This window comes from Osmerus eperlanus, chromosome 4 (assembly GCF_963692335.1).
Source record: "Osmerus eperlanus chromosome 4, fOsmEpe2.1, whole genome shotgun sequence".
NCBI classification, from domain to species: Eukaryota; Metazoa; Chordata; class Actinopteri; order Osmeriformes; family Osmeridae; genus Osmerus; species Osmerus eperlanus.
Window position 1 is genome coordinate 21,692,131 of NC_085021.1, and position 19,909 is coordinate 21,712,039.

Consider the following 19,909-nt stretch of genomic DNA (forward strand, 5'->3'; position numbering starts at 1 on the left):
TATGGATATGAAAGCGTTTTGATAGCTCTTCTGGTCGCAGAGAGAAAGCTTAAACTTAACAGGAAATACGGCCTGACTGTGGGTATTCTAAACAGTAAACAGCTCATTTAGAATTTTGATGAGTGCACAGAGAGACAAAGACAGACACAAAGAGATTCCAGCTCCAGGACACTTCCTAAAAATACAATTTCATCAAATCATGAGAATCACACTTTCTACTTATTCTGCGGGATGGAACAATTCAGGCCTGTTCCACAATTTTTTTGTGTCGGTTATCTGTTTTCTGCTAACGAGATGTCACTAATATGTTCTGGAATGCCGTGTGAACGGACAATTTGATTGGCCATGAAGAACTTAATGATGTATACCAAATGTGTGTGTGGGGGGGGGCAGCTTCTAAGCACAGAATATTGTAGACAAACATGCTTGTTGACAAGATACTGTAGCCAGTTTGCCGTTTCTGCCGGGCGAAAATCTAAAATGAAGAGAAAATGTTTCCAAGGTGCCACATTTGTTAACCAATCATGTCTTATTCGTTAGCGTTTTGCTTCAATTAGTTAAATTGTAAGGACATAGAGGGGGGAAAAAGATGACACTTCACAAGGATGGAAACATAATTAGAAGGAAAACAGTATTCCTGCCATGCTCGAAAAACATGCTTGATTGTAGATCTGGATTCCTTTTAACTAATTAAAACACAAATCAAATATTGTAAGTTGTCCATTTACATAAATGCACCCAACTATTGTGATGTGGATTTTGGAGTATTGTTCCTCTGTGCACACAGCAGCTTACTTTGGCTTAATGTGTGCCACTGTGTCTTCCAGAGAGCAGACTCCAGTCATCTTTAAACGGCTCCATTTAAAATGCAATTTGATTATCTGCCAAATTGCTACCAAGACTTTGCCTCTGCTGCTTTGGGATGGAGGGTAAAAATTTTAATTAGCATTTGTACATAAAAGGGGGGAGGTCTTTGTTGAGTTTAGTGCACGGCATCCCAGAATGACCACTACTTTAAATGCCCTGTCGCCCTGGCGATATCCAGCTAAAAGAACCTAGGGGAAAGGGGCATGTCGGGTGAGAACGGGCGGGAAAATCTTCAGTGGCACTGAAAGAGAATTCAAAAAAACCCACAGGACCACAAGATGTTTAAATAATCCAAAACTTTTCTTTAATCACAGTTTAGAAAATTGGCCGGGACTTTCTGCAGGAGACAGATGCTCTGCCCCATAGCCATTTAATGAGTTTCACTCAGGGTTTCCTTTAAAATATTTACGTTGTCCCATGGCACAGCAATATTGTCCTAGAACAGGAGAGATAAGAACCAAGGAGGTGTGTTAGAGTCCTCCTAATCAATTTGCTAATTACTGGAGAGGCTACAGCAGTGGGGAGGAATCCCTTCTGGCAAGCTGTATTCTAATAAACGCTGAAAAATGTATTTACTCGCTGAGCCAAGAGGAATTCTGAAGTGGGATTACAGCGGTGGTTTGATTGAGACAGAGCTCGGTCGTGGTTGAGGTCTCAGTTAAAAGAGAGGGGCGCCCCGATAAATCAAGAGATGAGTGAGTGTTCCATGTTGGCTGAAGCCTCATCGCAGCGGCATGGGTTCGAATCCTGCCCTGCTGCATGTCTTTTGCTCTCTCTGTCTTCTGCTCTCTCTGTCTTCTGTCTTCTACTTTCCTGTCACGCTCCCCCTAAAAGCCGTCTGATTACGCACGATAAAAATGCCTAAAAGATGTATTTTCACAAGAGAGACGAGAGACTAATTTCTCTGCAGCTTTTGGGGTGGAGATACCAAAGAGATGTAAAAATGTGTCACATAACTGGAGTTCCAACAGTTACTGTAACTATAATGGCACAAAGGTCGATATTCCTTCGAAAGCGTTTGCAAGAGTTTTTCCGCGTCCACAGAGTTGACTCCTAACTAGCGTTGTCGTAGAAACACTGGAGTCACAGCAACATCAACCGAGAGGAGATCTAACACAAGGTTATTCACCAGAATCACAGGCTTACTCACCATGCTGGATGTCTCCCCAGACACAACCACACACACCCCCACCTCCTCCTACCCTCTGCCGCAGGGGTAACCACAAGTCACCCCACCCCCTACCCCATCTTAACCCCAGGAGCTTAGGGCAACACTGAGCCTGTCAACCCCAAACTGCCCCCATCTTCTAAAGGTTTGGGGGAAGAACCTGCTGCCTCCCGTTAACTGCACGGCGTGCGTGTGTGTGCGCACGTGTGTGTGTGTGTGTGGAGAGGGGGGGGGATTAATGCCCTTGGCTCCCTGGATAACGACCTGCTGGCCAGGCAGTTGAAAGTCAAAGATCGTGTCAAAAGGGAATCTTGATAGGTATTAACGCAGGCTAATGTAATGAGGCACGGTGGTGGCAAACAGTCCAACACAGAGTTGTAAGAAGGGAAACACAAGCTCAATGTGGAAAAAGGCAAACTATACACATTATACAAACTGTTACTAAAAGATGCACTGCCGTCACTATCAATATCCAATACACATTATAGTATAAATTATATTTAATATCTTGGATTTCTAATGTATGACTTCTTTGACATTGTAGCCTTTATCTCTCAAGTCGTCTCAGTTTGAGATTGTGCAAGAGTTGGGGTCCTCTTGTCACACACTGAGCTGCTGGGAATTGGCCCTGCTGCCCCTAGTGGATGGATACGCTGTTCTCCCAACACAGGACCAGGGAGAGGGGTAATATCTAATACAATCAGACAAGCCAGTGCACAAAGTCCATGAGTGTTTGTGACAAAGATAGGAAATATCCAATCTACTTGTCATGGCATGTTGTGTTTCAAATAATTCTTAAGTACTCTGAAAACCTAAGTATTTGTGTTTTACCAAATGAGTACTCCTGAAACTCAAAATGCTGTCACTAAGATTATGTAGTAGTGTTCCACACGGTATAAAATCCGGTTTTAAAATGAGGCAACAGGTTGATGATTTCAATGCGTTGCAGAACTGTCTTCATCCCCCTGTCTTACAAAACATAACCATGAAACATTATTCATGTTTATTTCAGTTGTTTTCCATCTCTCTGTGTATTCCTCTCATTAAACTTCTCTCCCTCGCCTCCTTGGTCTCTCTCCTGTCTGCGGTTGAACACGTGAATCTAAGCTTAAACAATCCCACAGAGTACTGAGGCAAAAACAAAAACACAAAAAAACCTGTTGCTGTGACATTTTGTTCCCTCTCACCTCAACGCACGCCAGTCACAATGGACTGCTGTGTGGGGGTTCTGTGCTCGGGTCACCATGGTGATGGCCCTTTGCCTCCCTGCCTCCCTTGGGGCAGACGAGGCAGTGTGTTGCCAACCAGGCAGCAGAGAAAAATGGTGGAAGCTGTCAAGAAGAGGGGAGAGGAGGCAGGGAGGAGGGGGAGGGAGGAGGGGGGGGGAGGAGGGGGAGGGAGGGAGGGCGAGAGGGAGGGTGAGAGGGAGGCCGAGAGGGAGGGAGGGAGGGAGGGCGAGAGGGAGGGAGGGAGGGAGGGAGGGAGGGCAAGAGGGAGGGAGGGAGGGCGAGAGGGAGGGAGGGAGGGAGGGCGAGAGGGAGGGAGGGAGGGAGGGAGGGCGAGAGGGAGGGCGAGAGGGAGGGAGGGCGAGAGGGAGGGAGGGAGGGAGGGCGAGAGGGAGGGCGAGAGGGAGGGAGGGCGAGAGGGAGGGAGGGCGAGAGGGAGGGAGGGAGGGAGGGCGAGAGGGAGGGAGGGAGGGAGGGCGAGAGGGAGGGAGGGAGGGCGAGAGGGAGGGAGGGAGGGCGAGAGGGAGGGAGGGAGGGAGGGAGGGAGGGAGGGCGAGAGGGAGGGAGGGAGGGAGATGCTTCAACAGGTACCCTGCACTGATGTAATATAACTGACTCAGCCTCACAGAGCCAGCCGACCTGTGTGGCTCCCCCTTCCCAACCTTCCAACCTCACAGAGCCAGCCGACCTGTGTGGCTCCCCCTTCCCAACCTTCCAACCTCACAGAGCCAGCCAACCTGTGTGGCTCTCCCCTTCCCAACCTTCCAACCTCACAGAGCCAGCCAACCTGTGTGGCTCTCCCCTTCCCAACCTTCCAACCGAACAGTCAACTACACAACACAGAGATCAGAGGAGTCAGTCAGACTGCCACAGAGGGATAGAGGGAACGAATTTCACTCCATAACCTTTAAAAAGGGCAGAAAATAGGAGGTGGCGCAGGTTTGCCAGCAAAGGGGCTGAAAACATCTGTTGAGGGTAAATCATCTTAAGGTGACAGAAAGAAGCCTTGCTGACAAGACTGTGAAGATGACAAAAGGGCAACTCTACTTCATTTATTTACCGGGCTGGTGTCTTGTCTATTCACATCGAAATCAACCAACAATACTGCTGTGCAGGACCATGACAACCATACTTACTGTGTGTAAACTTATGTAAAGTCTACAAAACAAGGACGAGGTTAAGTAATGCTATGGAAAAGTTAACAATCCTTAAACCTTTTTTTTTTTTTTTTTTGGTAATTAATCATTTAGTTTCTGCTATTTTCTGTACAGCGTCAACTCTTGTATGGACAAATGACCCTTATCTGATGTATCAGACTGACAAAAACAGATGCGGTGAACTAGCAATATGCAATGTGTCATAGCTTGCTTTCAGACAGGCGACAAGGAGTGAGAATAACAACGTCCACTGTGGAAGCTGATAATTCCCTTTGCTGCTGTACGAATGTAGAATTGAATTTCCATTAAAAACAACATGGTTGAACACCCAGACCTAGTGGCTGGCAATATGTCTAATTAGTTAATTGGTCACCGATTTAGCTAACACCGTACATCTTACTGCTTGAGTTTTGGACCACTCCCAAATAGCTTCTTGGCATCCACAGCAGTTGTTGACATTTCTTACAAGAGCTTTCAGAGCCTCCATGATTTCCTCACTTCCTCACATTTCCTCCTTCTCAACACGCCTCCTGAGACACGCCCCAGGACACTGACAGTGGAGACACCTAAAGACAGGGACGCCGTTTCCTTTGTGACCGAGGCCAAGATCCTGTGTCTCTGCATTGGAAAAAGGCCTGCATCAGGCTAAACCTACTTAGTTAATCCAGCTCATTTTAATCTGATACAGGACTGTTTACTAGTTTACAGTGGCTGTCACAGTTGTTAAATGGCACCAGGTGGTGCGTCCAATAGGCTTGCGGGAAAACATGGCTCCATCTTTGCAAGGTGTTCAGCCACATTTGTAAGAAGCCACTTTCTCCTTGGTCTTCTCCCTGGGCTCTCCTCACCTCTCCTCCCCTCACCTCACCTCCTGGTCCCAGTGCTTCTCCCTGGGCTCTCCTCACCTCTCCTCCCCTCACCTCACCTCCTGGTCCCAGTGCTTCTCCCTGGGCTCTCCTCACCTCTCCTCTCTTCCCCTCTCCTCACCTATCCTCTCCTCACCACTCCTCACCTCTTCTCTCTTCCCCTCTCCTCTCCTCCTTTCTCCTCTCCTCCTTTCTCCTCACCTCTCGTCACGGTCCCAGACCGGCCAGCAGGGAGCGGTGAGCATATGACCGCATCCCGCTAACCTTGGCCAGCGTTAGGATTACCGTGCCTCTGTGCTTGATGCCCCGTCTTTCCTTAAGACTTATTAAGCTCGGAAAGAGGCAGCATGTCCCTTTCTCTGTCCCTCTCTCTCTCATGAACCCGCTCTCCACATGCATCAATGAGCCTTGGCCGCCCATGACCCTGTCACAGGTTCACTGCTTTTCCTTAATTAGACCGCTTTTGATAGGTACTGATCACTGCAGACCGGGAACACCCACAAGACTTGCGGTTTTGAAGGTGCTCTGACCCAGTTGTCTAGCCATCACAATTTGGCCCTTGTCAAAGTCGCTCAAACCATTACGCTTGCCCATGTTTCCTGCTTCTAGCATCAACTTTGAGGACAAGATTTTCACTTTCATGACTAATGTATCCCACCCACTGCCAGATGCCATGATAAGGAGATAATCAGTGTTATTCACTTCACCTGTCAGGTCATAACGTTATGGCTGATCAGTGTGTATGGATATGTCTGCCTCTCTCCCTCTCTCTCTTCTGTCTCTGCCTCTCTCTCTCTCCACCTGGTCTGTCTCTCCCTCTCTCTTTCTGTCCATCATCCTCTTTCTCTCCTTCTGTCTCTATATATCTCTTTCCATCTCTCCATCGCTCCCTCCCCGTATTGAAAGGGGCCTTGGACAAATCACCAATAAGGCCATTTTCATCTATGAATTGGAGGATTTAATCAATACTTATTTCATGCCTTCCAAATCAACCCTATATTACTGTTGTCTGTGTGATTTGTTTATTTTCCTCCGGAATATTCCTTCAGTCGCAAGCGGAGAACGCAGAGGATGCAATTCACCTTGAACCTCCATTATATTGGATTTCTCTACTGGTTGATCAAGCATGCAAAAAGGACATTTCCTTGGCACTAAAATAAAAACAATAATGATGATTAAAAAAACATGAGTGCCATTTGTGCTTCTCTGGAGCCGCATGTTGAGGACCGTATTTTTACACGGTGAGGGCTATACGGCCGCAGTAGTGGGAATTTGGATACAGAATCATTACATCTGGTAATAGACTAAGCTGATATGTAAGGAAACAACCCTTATAGCTCTTTTAGCCTGTCAGACGCCCAGGATTACTGACATTTGTTTTAACATCAAAGCAGAGGAGCTGAGGTTCCAACATATGGTCAAACAAAGAAGGGATAGGCAAGAGTTTAATTCTGCTGACCCATGGCCAACATACTTAGGAGACACTTCCACAACTGGTAGGATGGTAGTTGGGTGTGCTGCACACTGATTAACCAATGAGATTCACTTCTATCCAGCCAATTGGACTAAAGAGCAATATACTTCACTCAGCATTTCAAGGGTCACTGTTGAGTGATCCAATCAGAAAGAGCTAAAGGATTGCATCTATAAACAAACAACGCAAAATAAAACCCTTCACTAATTAAAACGTACGACAGGAAAATATCACCACGCTCCTACGGTGCCATCCAAATGACCTTATCTTTACATTTTAAGCAGTGAAAAAATAAGACAAAATAATTGCCCGATACAAATTCTAATAAATATATAAACAAAATACCACAGAAGAAAAAGAGGATGGGGAGAGGAGGAGTGCAGAGAGGAAGGAGGGATACTTATGTGTGTGACAGATGGACTTTACAGCGACCCATCAGTATAGGGGCATAGCTAAGCACCTGCATGTACCACGAGGCTGACAGGGAGGGCTGGCAGGAGTCCAGCAGGACACAGACCTTCGGACAACACACACATGGTGTCACGTTCCTCAGGGAAACTGAAGGGGACACACTGAGGGGGCTAGGTGCAGTAGAAGGACCGTTATCCCAGTCCTGCAACTCACTGAGCTCTGGACCGAGCCAGGAGCAACAACCCTCTCCTGAGAACTGTGAGATCACTGATTTACACTACATTTAGTCATTTAGCAGACGCTCTTATCCAGAGCGACTTACAGTAAGTACAGGGACATTCCCCCCGAGGCAAGTAGGGTGAAGTGCCTTGCCCAAGGACACAACGTCAGTTGGCATGACCGGGAATCGAACTGGCAACCTTCGGATTACTAGCCCGATTCCCTCACCGCTCAGCCACCTGACTCTGAGCCATTTGTCGCACGCAACATCACACGTTTTCATTACAGGCCGAGCCTTCAATCAAAGATGTCGTAGCATAAGTGGGATGTGGTGTGATGTTGTTTTTTAGCTCAGAACGCAAGTAATCCTTCCTAAAAAAATTGTGTGGGGGGGGGGGGGTTTGTTTTTAGACTGCTTAAATGCCAATGATACACTCAGCTTTTGCTTTTCATGCCTGGCTAAGTCATAAACATCATCTGTGCTATTTTCACATCACATCTTTAGCAGAGTTTATCTAATGTAAAAAATAAAAAAACACATCTAATAAATACATTATGTGCAGCCATCTTGCATAAAACACACACCAACAGTACATAAAATAAACAGTGCAGGAGAGGAAAGGCAGTGTGTAAAAAAAAAAAAAAAAAAATACACAAAAGTTTTGTGTTTACCTTGTGTGTTAATACCACCAGCATTTTAAATAAGGTTGATGACTTTCCATGAATGATCTGTTTAACCAAGGACAGGGGAACAGAAAAAAGGGAGTCATTAATTACTTATGTGAGCCACTGCATGAGAGAGACAATGAACCTACTCGGTCGCCATGGATATGACATATTTACTCTGAAAACAACACAATAATTAGCAAAGGAGAAAGATCCGGTGAGACTGGGTTTAAAGAGCCAGTGATCTTTTTCTGATCCCTCCCAACACTGACAAAGACTGTGAATAAGTACATATATGGACATTTAAAAACGACATAGGCCTGTATATTGCATAAGTATGCATATTACATAACGCTGTATGTCTTTCATTGATGACATGCTGACAGAATTGTTTGAATCGTGATTAGCTTTTGTTTGTTAATAATTAAATGATGCAACATAGCTTTCACAAATGATGACCATTGCTTAATCCACAGCTCCTCAGACGTAGATGTATAGGTGAATTAGGTTAATTTGTGTGTGTGTGCATGCGTGTGTGTTAATGTGACAACTGCAAACATGTATAACTTATGATTACATGTGAAAACTATATATTTTTTAAAGCCACAGAACAGAGGCTTCAACATTGCTCCCTGCCCTTAACTGTTTGTTGTATTGTAACAGCATTTTAACCCTAGCAACATCCAACAGTCATGCTGTAGAAATTCCTGTATCTCCAGCAAAAAGAAGAAACGCATTTAAATATGCTCCTTAAAGCAAGTTACTAAAAGGTAGCTCAATATACCTTGTAAATTTGTAGTTCGGATTTATAAACAGATCCTTTTCATTTCACTCTACCTTGAAGGGAACACAACTTAATTCCCCACAAAATAGTATACAGTAGATCTCTCTAAACTGAAGCAAAGACAATTTATTAGGCTATATGTGGAAATTAAGAGCTTATGCTTCATTCCAAAGTCCAACTTTTTATAAAAGCCCTGTCTATGAATAATTCTGATGCTAGTGGGATAAGATAACGTTCATCAAACGCAGGAACTTCCGCGTTGTATGGAATTAATACAATAGTATGGCTGCTTTTTTATTCTATTGATGAATAAAACAGAAGGCAATAATAGTTACACTAAACATTATATCCGCTGTTTTACTTTACTCAAACTCGCCATATCACACAGATAGCCATCGGTCTATTACATATTTCATCCAGCGACAAATCACCTGTTTTACACACTACCTGAGGAGTCTATCGAACTTATTCTCAACAACATAGCCCCGAGCAAAAATAATACAGGATACGCAGTTATATCAGGAAAAACCATACTCGTATTTTGTTAATTCTAACAATCTATGGTTATTACTCTTTTAAAAGTCCCACCACCTACGTTCAATAAGCAACCGAGCAAAGACGGTGTCTACTGTACCGTTTTAACACCGTACAGTAGACAGGCTACTTATTTGGCAATGCTTGTAGGACATCAAGAGCACTCACAGGAAAAGTTGCAAAGCTGTCTCAACTTGGCAATGGCGAGGCGAACTGCATGTTCGTGTTTGTCACAACCAAGTCTGGAATTTGATTGTTTTCCGTGTTGAAAGTTTTAAAAAGAACCCATATCGGGTAATATCACAGACACGATACCTCTGAGTCGCTCCCAGCACTCCTTGTCCACGCGTAGCCGCGTTGAGGTAAGGGGCTGTAGAGGCTACTGTCAACGTTCGCTCTAAGTGAGCTATAAGGTGTTATTGTGTGACATATAATCGTGTTTGATTCCGAATGACAGGTATGACAGACAAGTAAGCGAACGCCTGAAAGCAGACTTTCATGTTGCACCGCGTTTTGAGTGATAACTGTGGAAATGGAAACGCAGTTGAGGTGAAAAGGAAGACTCTTACCTGCACTTCGCTGTCTTTCGGTGACTTTCCAACTAAAGGGATGTGTGTGTTTAGGTTGGATTGTATGAGAGCATGCGTGATTAAAGTTGTCACATTTTTCAGTTTTTCTTGTTTTATTGTTGCATTTTCCAATTTCTTACATAGGGTGAGTCGCCCGGAAGATCTGCCCTGGAGACCGGCTCCAAGCGGGAAGAGGAGCACTTAATTGAATTTCTCGCATAGCAGCTGTGGGTTGGAAAAGCTGGAACGGAATCCTGATGTCATTCTCTATTCAACTTGACATAATAAAATGGAAAACTGCGTTCGTAAACTATGGATAGTTATGACTACTTCAAATAATATGACATAGTCTATGTCTGTGAATATGTTAAAAATAGAATAAAAAATCATGTTGGGCAGGGATTTGACCATTTGTAAATACAATTATTTTCTGAATAAATGTGATTTTACTGCATATCGTACAGTCAGGAAAAGCAAATATGCACATCATATTTTGTCAAATGCAAATATGTAGCTGATGAAGTCCTTTTGCTTTGTAAAATCAAACATCACATAACAACCTTTCTCTCTCTCTTCCCCTCTCTCTCTTCCCCTCTCTCTCTTCCCCTCTCTCTCTTCCCCTCTCTCTCTCTCTCTCTCTCTCTCTTTCTCTCTCTCTCTCTCTCTCTCTCTCTGACCTCGTTGTACATTTGTAATTATACTCTACGATATTCTGAGCATGAGACACCTTGAAGGTATTCAATGAGGAACCCATGGGAATAGACAGGCTGTGATAATGTATTTTAAACTTGAACTTTTCCTTATCTAAATTCTGCAGTCTTGTGAACTATTGACAAACAGATTATTGCCAATTAGCAGTTTTGTGATGTGTCATGTTGTACATAATAAAGAATCTGAAGAATCAATAGCACAGTCAACTAACAAGGTAGATAGAGTTTTGATGTAGAGGTTTTACATCAAGATTTTGTCTGTAAGAAGGATTATGATATCACTCTTTAAAAATAATCTATTCAATAAGTGAACTTAGACACATTTAGTTTAATAATAAAATAGATAGCAAATGACCTCAATCTAATGTTTCCCAAACCTTTGATCCTGAAGGTATCTTCTTGATCCTCAGAATACTGATTTAGCTTAAATTCAGCATAAAGTTGAGATAACAGCTTTATTTCCATGCCTCGTGCATTTCGTGAGGTAAATGTGTCAAATAACATACCAATTTCACTCATCAGTTGGATAGCCTTTAACACATTCACCTATTAAGGTTGAATAAATTGCGATTTTGAATGTTCTCTGGCATAAATATTGAAGTACTTTGTCCATAGTTCAGATCCACACCCTTTTATTTCTGCCTGGATGTTCTTGCATAGTATGCATACTCAATTGTGATGATGTGGCCCTACAATGAACAACTCATAGAGCTTCCTCTGGGTTAGTTTTGCTGTTTCAAACAAGGTTCCTCACGTCAGAATGAACTCTCCATCCCCGAGGAAACAAACCGCTATCTTAAGAGACAAGGGGTAAACGTTTTATTCGAAGCCACCATTTTGTCCCTCTGCGTCTCACAAAGTGCACGGCCCACCCATCCCAGAGGAGGTGAGGAACTGACAACTCATAGATTCTAGAACACAGGGGTCAAAATTCGCATTTGTAAAATTCTGATTCTAAGCCCTCTCTTCTATCTCAGCTTGCTCTCACTGTTTCTCCCAGCATGAGTGCAGACCTCTGATTGGTGCAGTGAAACAGTCGCATCCATCCATCAAGGGCTTCCTCCTGATGTTGCATTACTGGGATACCAAATAATAAAAGAAGTAAGAAAGACCGGAAAAATCTATGGTTTATTCTGCAGATGGCCTAGTTCAGTAACGATCCGGTTCATTTGTCGCCAACCTTTGACTGGCGTGGCCCGTTGTCAAGGGTGTACCAACACACCCCTACCCTGCTGCCGTCCATTTTGCCACTGCTAATTATGAAACATTACAAACCAATCACACGGTGCTCACAAGGGCCGTTTTCTTTTTTTTTCTTCTTTTTTTTTAAACAAAAATAGTGAAACAAAGTACGTAGAAAGAACATCTTGTAGTTGGAATTTGTAGTTGGAACTTTCTGAAAACCTTTTTAGCATGAATAGGAATGATGAGAGAGTAGCACCTTGTTTTAGAGATTCTGAACCCATTACAATCTGACGACAATTCACCAACTAACAAGTTTGGGTCATCGAGTTTCAAGCACAGATACGGCTAACGAACATACAGGGAATGTATGTTCAGGGAATACAAGGAATACTGGAATCTTTCAGAAGCACACAGGGCCCCTTCTTTTTGATTTCAGATGCTAACCCACTTAGCAATTTCACTTGTGTCTCAATAACGTATGGATCCGGCTGATGCTGTGGATATGCCTTGAACGAGGGTCATTTTCCCAAGCAAAACTGACATTTTGATCAATTAAGACTCATGTCCTCCGCCACCAGCTTCCTCTTGACGATCCCACCGGCTGGAGCGTGATGAAGGTCGACTGTTATTTCCAGTCACATCGCATGTGGGGCCGGGGAACTGGCATTCACCTTAATTAGATAAAGACATGTACAAGTGTCCTCTAGCAGCCGCCTGTCTTATGGAAGTTAACAGTGGTGGCAGCTGCCTATGTTTGGTAAACAGGGTTCATATTTGAAAGGTGGAGGAGGGAGGAGGGAGGAGGGGTTGAGTAGGAGAGGGGGGGGAGTTGGAGGGGGTGGTCGTCAGAGAAGCAGATTGGACAGCCGTGGCTGAATCCTACCTAACAGTGCTGACTTAAGAGTTAATGCTCTATCAAGCCTTTGTATATGTTTTTGCAGTGCATTTCAACACGGGGTACAGCTCGCGTTTAAGATCGCACGTAGACACATTCTGTGCGACAGATTCAGAGAACTCTTGAGTGACAGGGAACAGGAGCTGAAATGCCTGTAGACAGAGAGCTTCTCTCACTTTTAAAAACTTTTACGGACTGCAACACAGTACCACACAGTTAAAAGACTTGACGCAAGGTTGTAAAACTGCATGTTAGACATTGGTCTTAGACAATTCAAGTGGTTATTGGATTAACAGGCTATCATAACAAACATTGTGCCATTGTGAGGGGGAAAAAGGTTGGAAACAATCTTTTGTCTCTGACAATGTGTTTTGTCGATTTACGGTATTTACATGTTGAACTTGTGGACAATAACATCTAGGTGGTTACTTCCTCAATCGCTTCCAACAGGACATGAAGGTGTGGAGTCACAATCTGGCATTACAACATCACATCTTGTAAAAACACATGCCCACTGGGGAGAAAAGCTCCATGTTTCATGTTGACAAAAAAAAGAACAACTGCAGGTATCAAGTTTCTGAACCCTGTCTGCCTTACACACATGGATTATCAAGATCACAACTCTGAACTTTTAATGTATGTGTTTTTTTCCACGCGCTTTACATGATTATATAGTAGTTTCTGGGTGCAGAATGTTATCGAAATCAGGATACTGTGGCCTATTGTTTTTAAAAGAGACAAATGATTAGAGAGTCATTATTAACAGAAAAAATGTACGGGCTGAGACAATGCTGTCCCACAGAACAATGCTGTCCACCAAGCCATATGGTGACAATAAGATGCAGAGTTAAAATCTAATTTTAATAAATTCCTAATCAGCTTGGAGGGATACTGAAACATGGTGGTTAGCGGGGAAGTGTAGAGTCAGCAAGGTCTTTCACAGTCGTTGTCTTTAATAAGATTTCAGAGGCATTACAACAACACAGCAGTCAATGTCACGTTGAGCTGTTCCCTCTGTCTAACTCTAGTGGAGAGAAAGAGAGAGAGAGACATAGAGAGAGAGAGAGACAGAGAGAGAGAGACAGAGAGAGACAGAGAATGAGAGAGAGAGAGAGAGAGAGAGAGAGAGAGAGAGAGAGAGAGAGAGAGAGAGAGAGAGAGAAAGAACAGGCGAATTAGGAAAGCAAGGGGAGGAAAACATGGTCATCTGTTTCAAAAGAGCTGAAATCTGATCTCTAGGGGGGAGCGGGAGAGAGTCGGAGGTACTGTATATCACATATCATCTCCCTCTGATCGTTCACGCTTTCTAATTACAGAAGGTGAGGAGGGCCATAATTTTATCGTATTTGTTTTGCATCACTGCAAAAATAGAAAATGAGGGCTCGCCAAGCTGCACCAATTTACTTCATTTCGACCTTGATTAAAAGAAAATTAATTGCCACATCTCTCATTATGTTGCAAGCAGCATTTGATGACTCGAATGGAAGGAGAGAAAAAAACTAGAGTCAAAAAACAAGGCTTGCAGGGAGTGTGTGAGCTCGACCCTTGTGTTCAGGCGACGGCGCACTCGTCTAGTGATGAAAATAAACAGCCCCATCTAAACAGAGCCATCACAAGACAATGTCAAAGATATTCTTAACATCATTGTGTTTTAAATCACAGTGCTGTGGATGGTGAACAAAGACATCTGTGGAAGTCTGACATTCCCAAATGTCTCTTTTGCATTGAAGAGCCCGGCCCTGAAGTTTCCCTAATTTATGTTTTTATTTTTGAATAAACACATACAGTGTTCCACTTGAATTTAAAATGACAAAATTGCCCCAGATTTTTTTTCTCAGAACAAAAAAACACACATTTTTCTCAGTTCTACCCAAAATGTGCACTCCCCTTCGTGTGAGGACCTCAAATCCATGTTGGGTGTATTTCCCCCTCTCCTCCCCCCCTCCCTCTCCTCCCCCCTCCCTCCCTCTAAGCCACCATATGTCTCAATGGATCAACTTTAGAAGTTTTCAGCGAACATGGTGTGTGATTACATGAGAATTTCTCCCAGAGAGGGTCTCCAGGAGGTCTAAAATGCTAAATGCTATTTTAGAAATGAAATCCTCTTTCAGGCGCCTGCACCTGTTTCCCTGAGAGAGTAAAAAGACCAGGCGCCTGGTACAGACCAGACCAGGCCTACCACACACACACACACACACCTATTTCTGAAATATTTATTAGCTTTTGACACTCTTTAATGTCGAGGGCTGGGACAAAGGGGCAGAATGTGCCTCTCGTACTTTGTTTGGCAGCACTAACTCTGTCTTTTCAACTCTACCAGGTCGATTCAGCTGCTTATCTCCCAGTACTGCCACATACGCATTAAACGTGACTGGCTTTAGCACCCAACGGAATTGACCTTAGGGAGGTCGCCCTGACACCAACATTGCTCTCAGGTTTGACTCAATCAACAGAGCTGAAATTAATGTTGTGTAGTTATTGCAAGAGTGTATATTATTACGCATGTTCGAATGCCTGTGTGTGTGTGTGGGTGTGTGTCTCTCTCTGTGTGTGTTTGTTCATGTACTGTATGCACATTTGGGGAGGTCAGCATTTGGCATGCCTCATCAAGTCATCATGGGTGCAATTGAGACGTCTGAATAATTGATCAAAATAATGTAAAGTAATCCAGCAAGCTTTCATTCCTGACTCACCTGGTCCTCCGTTTTGTTCTCAGCTGACAGGGGGCAGGGACATTTAAGGACATTAGAGTGACTCGTAGGAGCACTTTTTACCCACCTTTACCCTGTGTGTGTGTAAACGTCTCTTATTTCTCAGGTGTTCATACCACAGTTCATTTCAAACCAGTTGTTCTCTCCCACTTTTGCACTCTTTGTCCGACTGTGACCAAAACTACCCATAATTGCACAACCATCTGAAGAGAAACACGACAGAAAGTTCTCGAGAAGAAGGGAGTGAACACAGGGGCGAATCTAGGTTCCCACTTTTGGAGGGGCTAAGCCCCTAGATAAAACCTATTTTTTTCCTGTGACCCAGCAAAACTAGGGGGGTCTGGGGGAATGTCCCCCCCAGAAGAATTTTTTTTAAATATCCTTTTAAATAGTGTCCTCTAGTGGGTTTAAGGAAGAGAAATAAACAAATTTAGATTTAGATTTTTTAAATTATTTTTATAAAAAATGTTTGGGGGGGCTAATGAAACTTTTGGGGGGGCTCCAGCCCCAAATAGTGCTAGATACGCCCATGAGTGAACCCGTGAAATAAACTAGACTCTGGAGTTGACATTGTATCTTCAAACAAAACAAAAAACTTCATGTCTTCATTTCACATCAACAACAAAAAATACCCTCTGAAATAGTGTAACTACAGCTGCGTGTGAGTGTGACGACTCTGTGTGACTAACCACTCTAACCCTATGCACACACACACCCTCAGACACACACACATACAAAGACACACACCATCCCACCACTGGAATAAATAACTTCATGTCAAAACTTGAAGAACGAAAAAATAAGGTATTGCTCAAACTGTCTGCCAAAACCCCCTCCCACAACATCATGTGGCTTGTCGAAATAGCAAAGGAACGGGTGGAGCTCTACACCGCGTCACCCCGTGGGTTAGGTATTCATCACCTGATATGGATGTATCCTTGAAAGCCCAGTTGAATATCCCAAACTTCCCTGGTAGGGTCAGAACTCTACATGGCTGTCCCGGCTAGCCACACCTGCTGTGCTGGCACAGTGTTCTCGTTTAATATGCTGTCATACTTCAGAGAGTCGACCGTGCTGGCAGAAGAAAGGAACAAAAAAACACAGGCACTCAGACAAAAGGGCAACTTCATTCTTTAAACAACCCAACACATGCCACATGTTTGAGCTGACTTTGCCTTGCCAGCCCCGTCTGTGTTTCTATATAATATGGCACTAAATAGTTGATCCCTACCCATTCCCCCTTTACCACTTCTACCCCCCCTTCCTCGCCCCCCCCCCCCCCCCCCCGGCCCCCAACTCCCTTTTCACCCCCTTCCCGCCCCCCTCCACACTATTGAGATAGCACCCACTGAAAGTGTTCAGTTTTAGGACATGGAGAAGTCACACCTGTTGTGGAACTTGATAGAAGGCTTATTTATAAACTTTCTGAGCTCTCGATTCCTCCTACACTGAAAACGCTGACATACAAGAGGGTGTGTAGTGGTGGTTAGGGGGCAGGGGGGGGGGGTGGTATGGGGGGTTGGGTCAGCTGAAATGCTTATGAACAGAGCAGCAACTGGAAAATCCATAAAACTCTGAAATGAGGAAATTAACAAGCCATCTGATCAAGTTGCTTGGGGGGCATTTGGGCTGAGGGGGCTGGTTTGTGATTTGGAGTATCACATTAAGGGGCAAAGAGAGGGAGGGGGGGTTAATCGCCAGGCAACAACAGTTATGGTTCCCTCCGGTTATGACCACAACCATTATCTTGATATTATCTCATTTTGTGAGGTCTGAATTTAGAGGATCAGACAGGACACCACTACAAAGAAAGATGAAAAAACACACAAAAACTAATTGGTCAACTACAGGCAGCTGTCTCCAATGTGTTTCACCCCAAACTATTTTTTTCAAAATATGTATTTTTAACTACTTGTCTATTTCAAACTACATCAAACAGTGAATTCCCAAACAACCCCCTTCTGACAGCTGCATCGTCTGAACTACAGACGTTTGTGAAAACACTCCTTAAATCATCAGTCCGTTGCGTAAGCAACGTGACCTTAATGAAGGACAGGAGCCGTTGTCGTAATTCGAAGAAAGAAATACGCGGGGTGTCCTTCATTCCTCAACGGTTTAGATGCCGAGCTTAGCTCCCAAAAAAAGGCAAAAAAGAGAAGGGGTTCTGGGCAGGGTAGAGGACGAGAGGGGGTCTTAATATATTGCCTAAATTTAGGTACTGAGTTATAGCCCAGAGGGTATTTGGAAGGGGCCATGTGACATATGAAAACGTTTTGGAAATGCTGAGTGGATTTGTGGTGTAAGTGGGAATATAGGACAACGGTGGGGGAGCTCTTATGTGTGACTGATGGCCGAACAGGTGCAGGAGGACACAGTGTCAGATGAAGGTCCAATTTAAAAATATAAAGTTGCTGACTTTTAAAGGCTCGCATGCATTGCTTTTTTGTGACAGGAATGGGCAGGTACAAAAACATGTACTTCATTTTTTTTGACCAGTTGTCAGGTTCATTGTGAGGATAATTGTCACTGTTTACCTGCATGTTTGAAGAGATCTACCAGTACTTGTCCCAATTCAGAAGTCGTACATAAAGCCTTTTAGTATAAATTGTCATTTTTTGAAATGCTCGTATCATGTTAAATCCACAGCAGTCCTATTAGACGGGTCGTAGTTTGTCAACCCAAAACCATCAAAGTAGGAGCCATCGGTTTCAATTCCCCACGTTATGCTTTGGTAGAAGAATTAGCAGGAGCACTAATAGACTCATCATCATATTCTGCTGAGCCTGTATCATGCAAGATGTAATGTTGTTCCTTTAACATTTACCAGGGTTCAAATCATTCCACACCAGTCAGGAAGTTGTTAGGACTAGATAGCACTCAAGTAAACAGATACTCCAAACTTTATTAAGGACATCTGGGTATAAAATTAGTCATCTCTGCCAATACACGCCAACCTAACAGGCGAACCATGCGACAAAAAGCAATACCAGGCAAATCGATGGCACAAAACAGATTGCATTGCTAAGATTCTTCCGCTGACAGGCCAAAGGATAGTTTGGGCTTTAAAAAATAGCGACATCTTTTAAGGTGACCCTCCAGAGTGCTTCTTATAAAATTACAAGAGACAGAAATCCATTTGCCATTGTGCTATATCAGTGAGATTACATTGTTACTTAGGTTAGCCCAGGTGCAAATTAATTTGGGGTTTGTTTCATGCATTATATAAATGGATGGCAGTAGGAAGATTAAATCCCAGGATTGCACATTTCTATATATTGTTTGATTTCTATAGAGGGTGTTTTGGATCCCTGTGGTTGCCAGTCAATTGGGCATCATGGCAACCTTCCAGAGGGAAGAGCAATCAGCATTGACTGGGGTAGTCTCACACTGCACGCTTTCAAAAACGAAAGACGTTTGTTATCTTGAGGTATAGATCCTAATCTGAAGTGTGTGTCTGGTTTTTCATTTAAAAGGATCCTTACGTTTCATCTATGTAACGAACTCACTTATACCAGGTATAAGTCCCAGGTGTTTGACACTTACATACAATCTGGGGGCCTCGTCTTCAGAAAACAACATGCAGACACACAATTAGCATTTTTCATCAGCTACTGATATGCACATGCAAGTCCCATGAGCCCCGGTTAGCGTGGGCAAACACGGTCTGCATTCAACTGATCAGCTTTGTATGACGTCATACTCACAGAACCAGTCTTCATGCCACGAACAGATCTGCTTTGAACACTCTCGGTCACTCTGTCCCGTAAAGTCAGGGAGTCAGGTGGCTGAGCGGTTAGGGAATCGGGCTTATAATCTGAAGGTTGCCTGTTCGATTCCTGGCCGTGCAAAATGACGTTGTGTCCTTGGGCAAGGCAATTCACCCTACTTGGGGGAATGTCCCTGTACTTACTGTAAGTCGCTCTGGATAAGAGCGTCTGCTAAATGACTAAATGTAAATGTAAGCCCAAGTCTCATCCAGTCCATCACCTGCTTCCTACTGCACTCCCAGCCTCTGCCATCACATGCTACATGTTATTCTCCATCAGGACCGGAGGCCATCTTTGTTATGTGTACATCTCTATGGCTGTAGCCCAGTGGAACTGGGCTCAGAACCCTGACACCTGACATAAGCTATACATATGGGAACCCTGTTCACAAAGTCACCAAGGGGGGGGCGAGGAGGGTCGGGGTGGGTTGCCAGGTATGAATATTGGAGCACTTCCTACCCCTGTCTGGGGACCCCGGGAGCCATGTGTCGACATGCATCGCACTGTTAGCTACATCGCCTGGTCATATTGGGGACAGGAAAGAAGTAGCGGAACAGAAGCGCTCCAGATGTTCCTCATCACTGGGCCGCTGGGGAACTCTGGTCGCGAATGCGTTACAGACACCTGGCTTGGTGTGCTCTGTGTGCTGAGAGAGGCTGGGGGCACAGAGAGGGGCTTCACTGGCGGCCTGGCTAGCTGA

The 19,909-nt window shown here is 44.1% G+C and overlaps 2 long non-coding RNA genes across 3 annotated transcripts in view; one reads left to right on the forward strand and one right to left on the reverse strand.

Moving 5' to 3' along the window:
- Positions 1-10,109, reverse strand: part of LOC134019394 (uncharacterized) — an 85,559-nt gene extending 75,450 nt beyond the window's left edge. Inside the window, exons 1-2 of the long non-coding RNA XR_009930009.1 lie at positions 9,942-10,109; positions 8,061-8,117 (exon numbers count right to left, since the gene is read on the reverse strand). This is a non-coding gene — a long non-coding RNA (uncharacterized LOC134019394). The remainder of the gene's footprint in view (positions 1-8,060; positions 8,118-9,941) is intronic.
- On the forward strand, positions 9,383-10,790 carry LOC134019395 (uncharacterized). Of its 2 annotated transcripts, none has more exons than XR_009930011.1 (3): positions 9,383-9,734; positions 9,830-9,961; positions 10,086-10,790. It is a non-coding gene; the product is annotated as an uncharacterized LOC134019395 (long non-coding RNA). The 2 variants fall into 2 exon arrangements; XR_009930010.1 differs by having other exon boundaries at positions 9,388-9,734; positions 9,830-9,921.
- Positions 10,791-19,909: the final 9,119 nt, after the last annotated feature.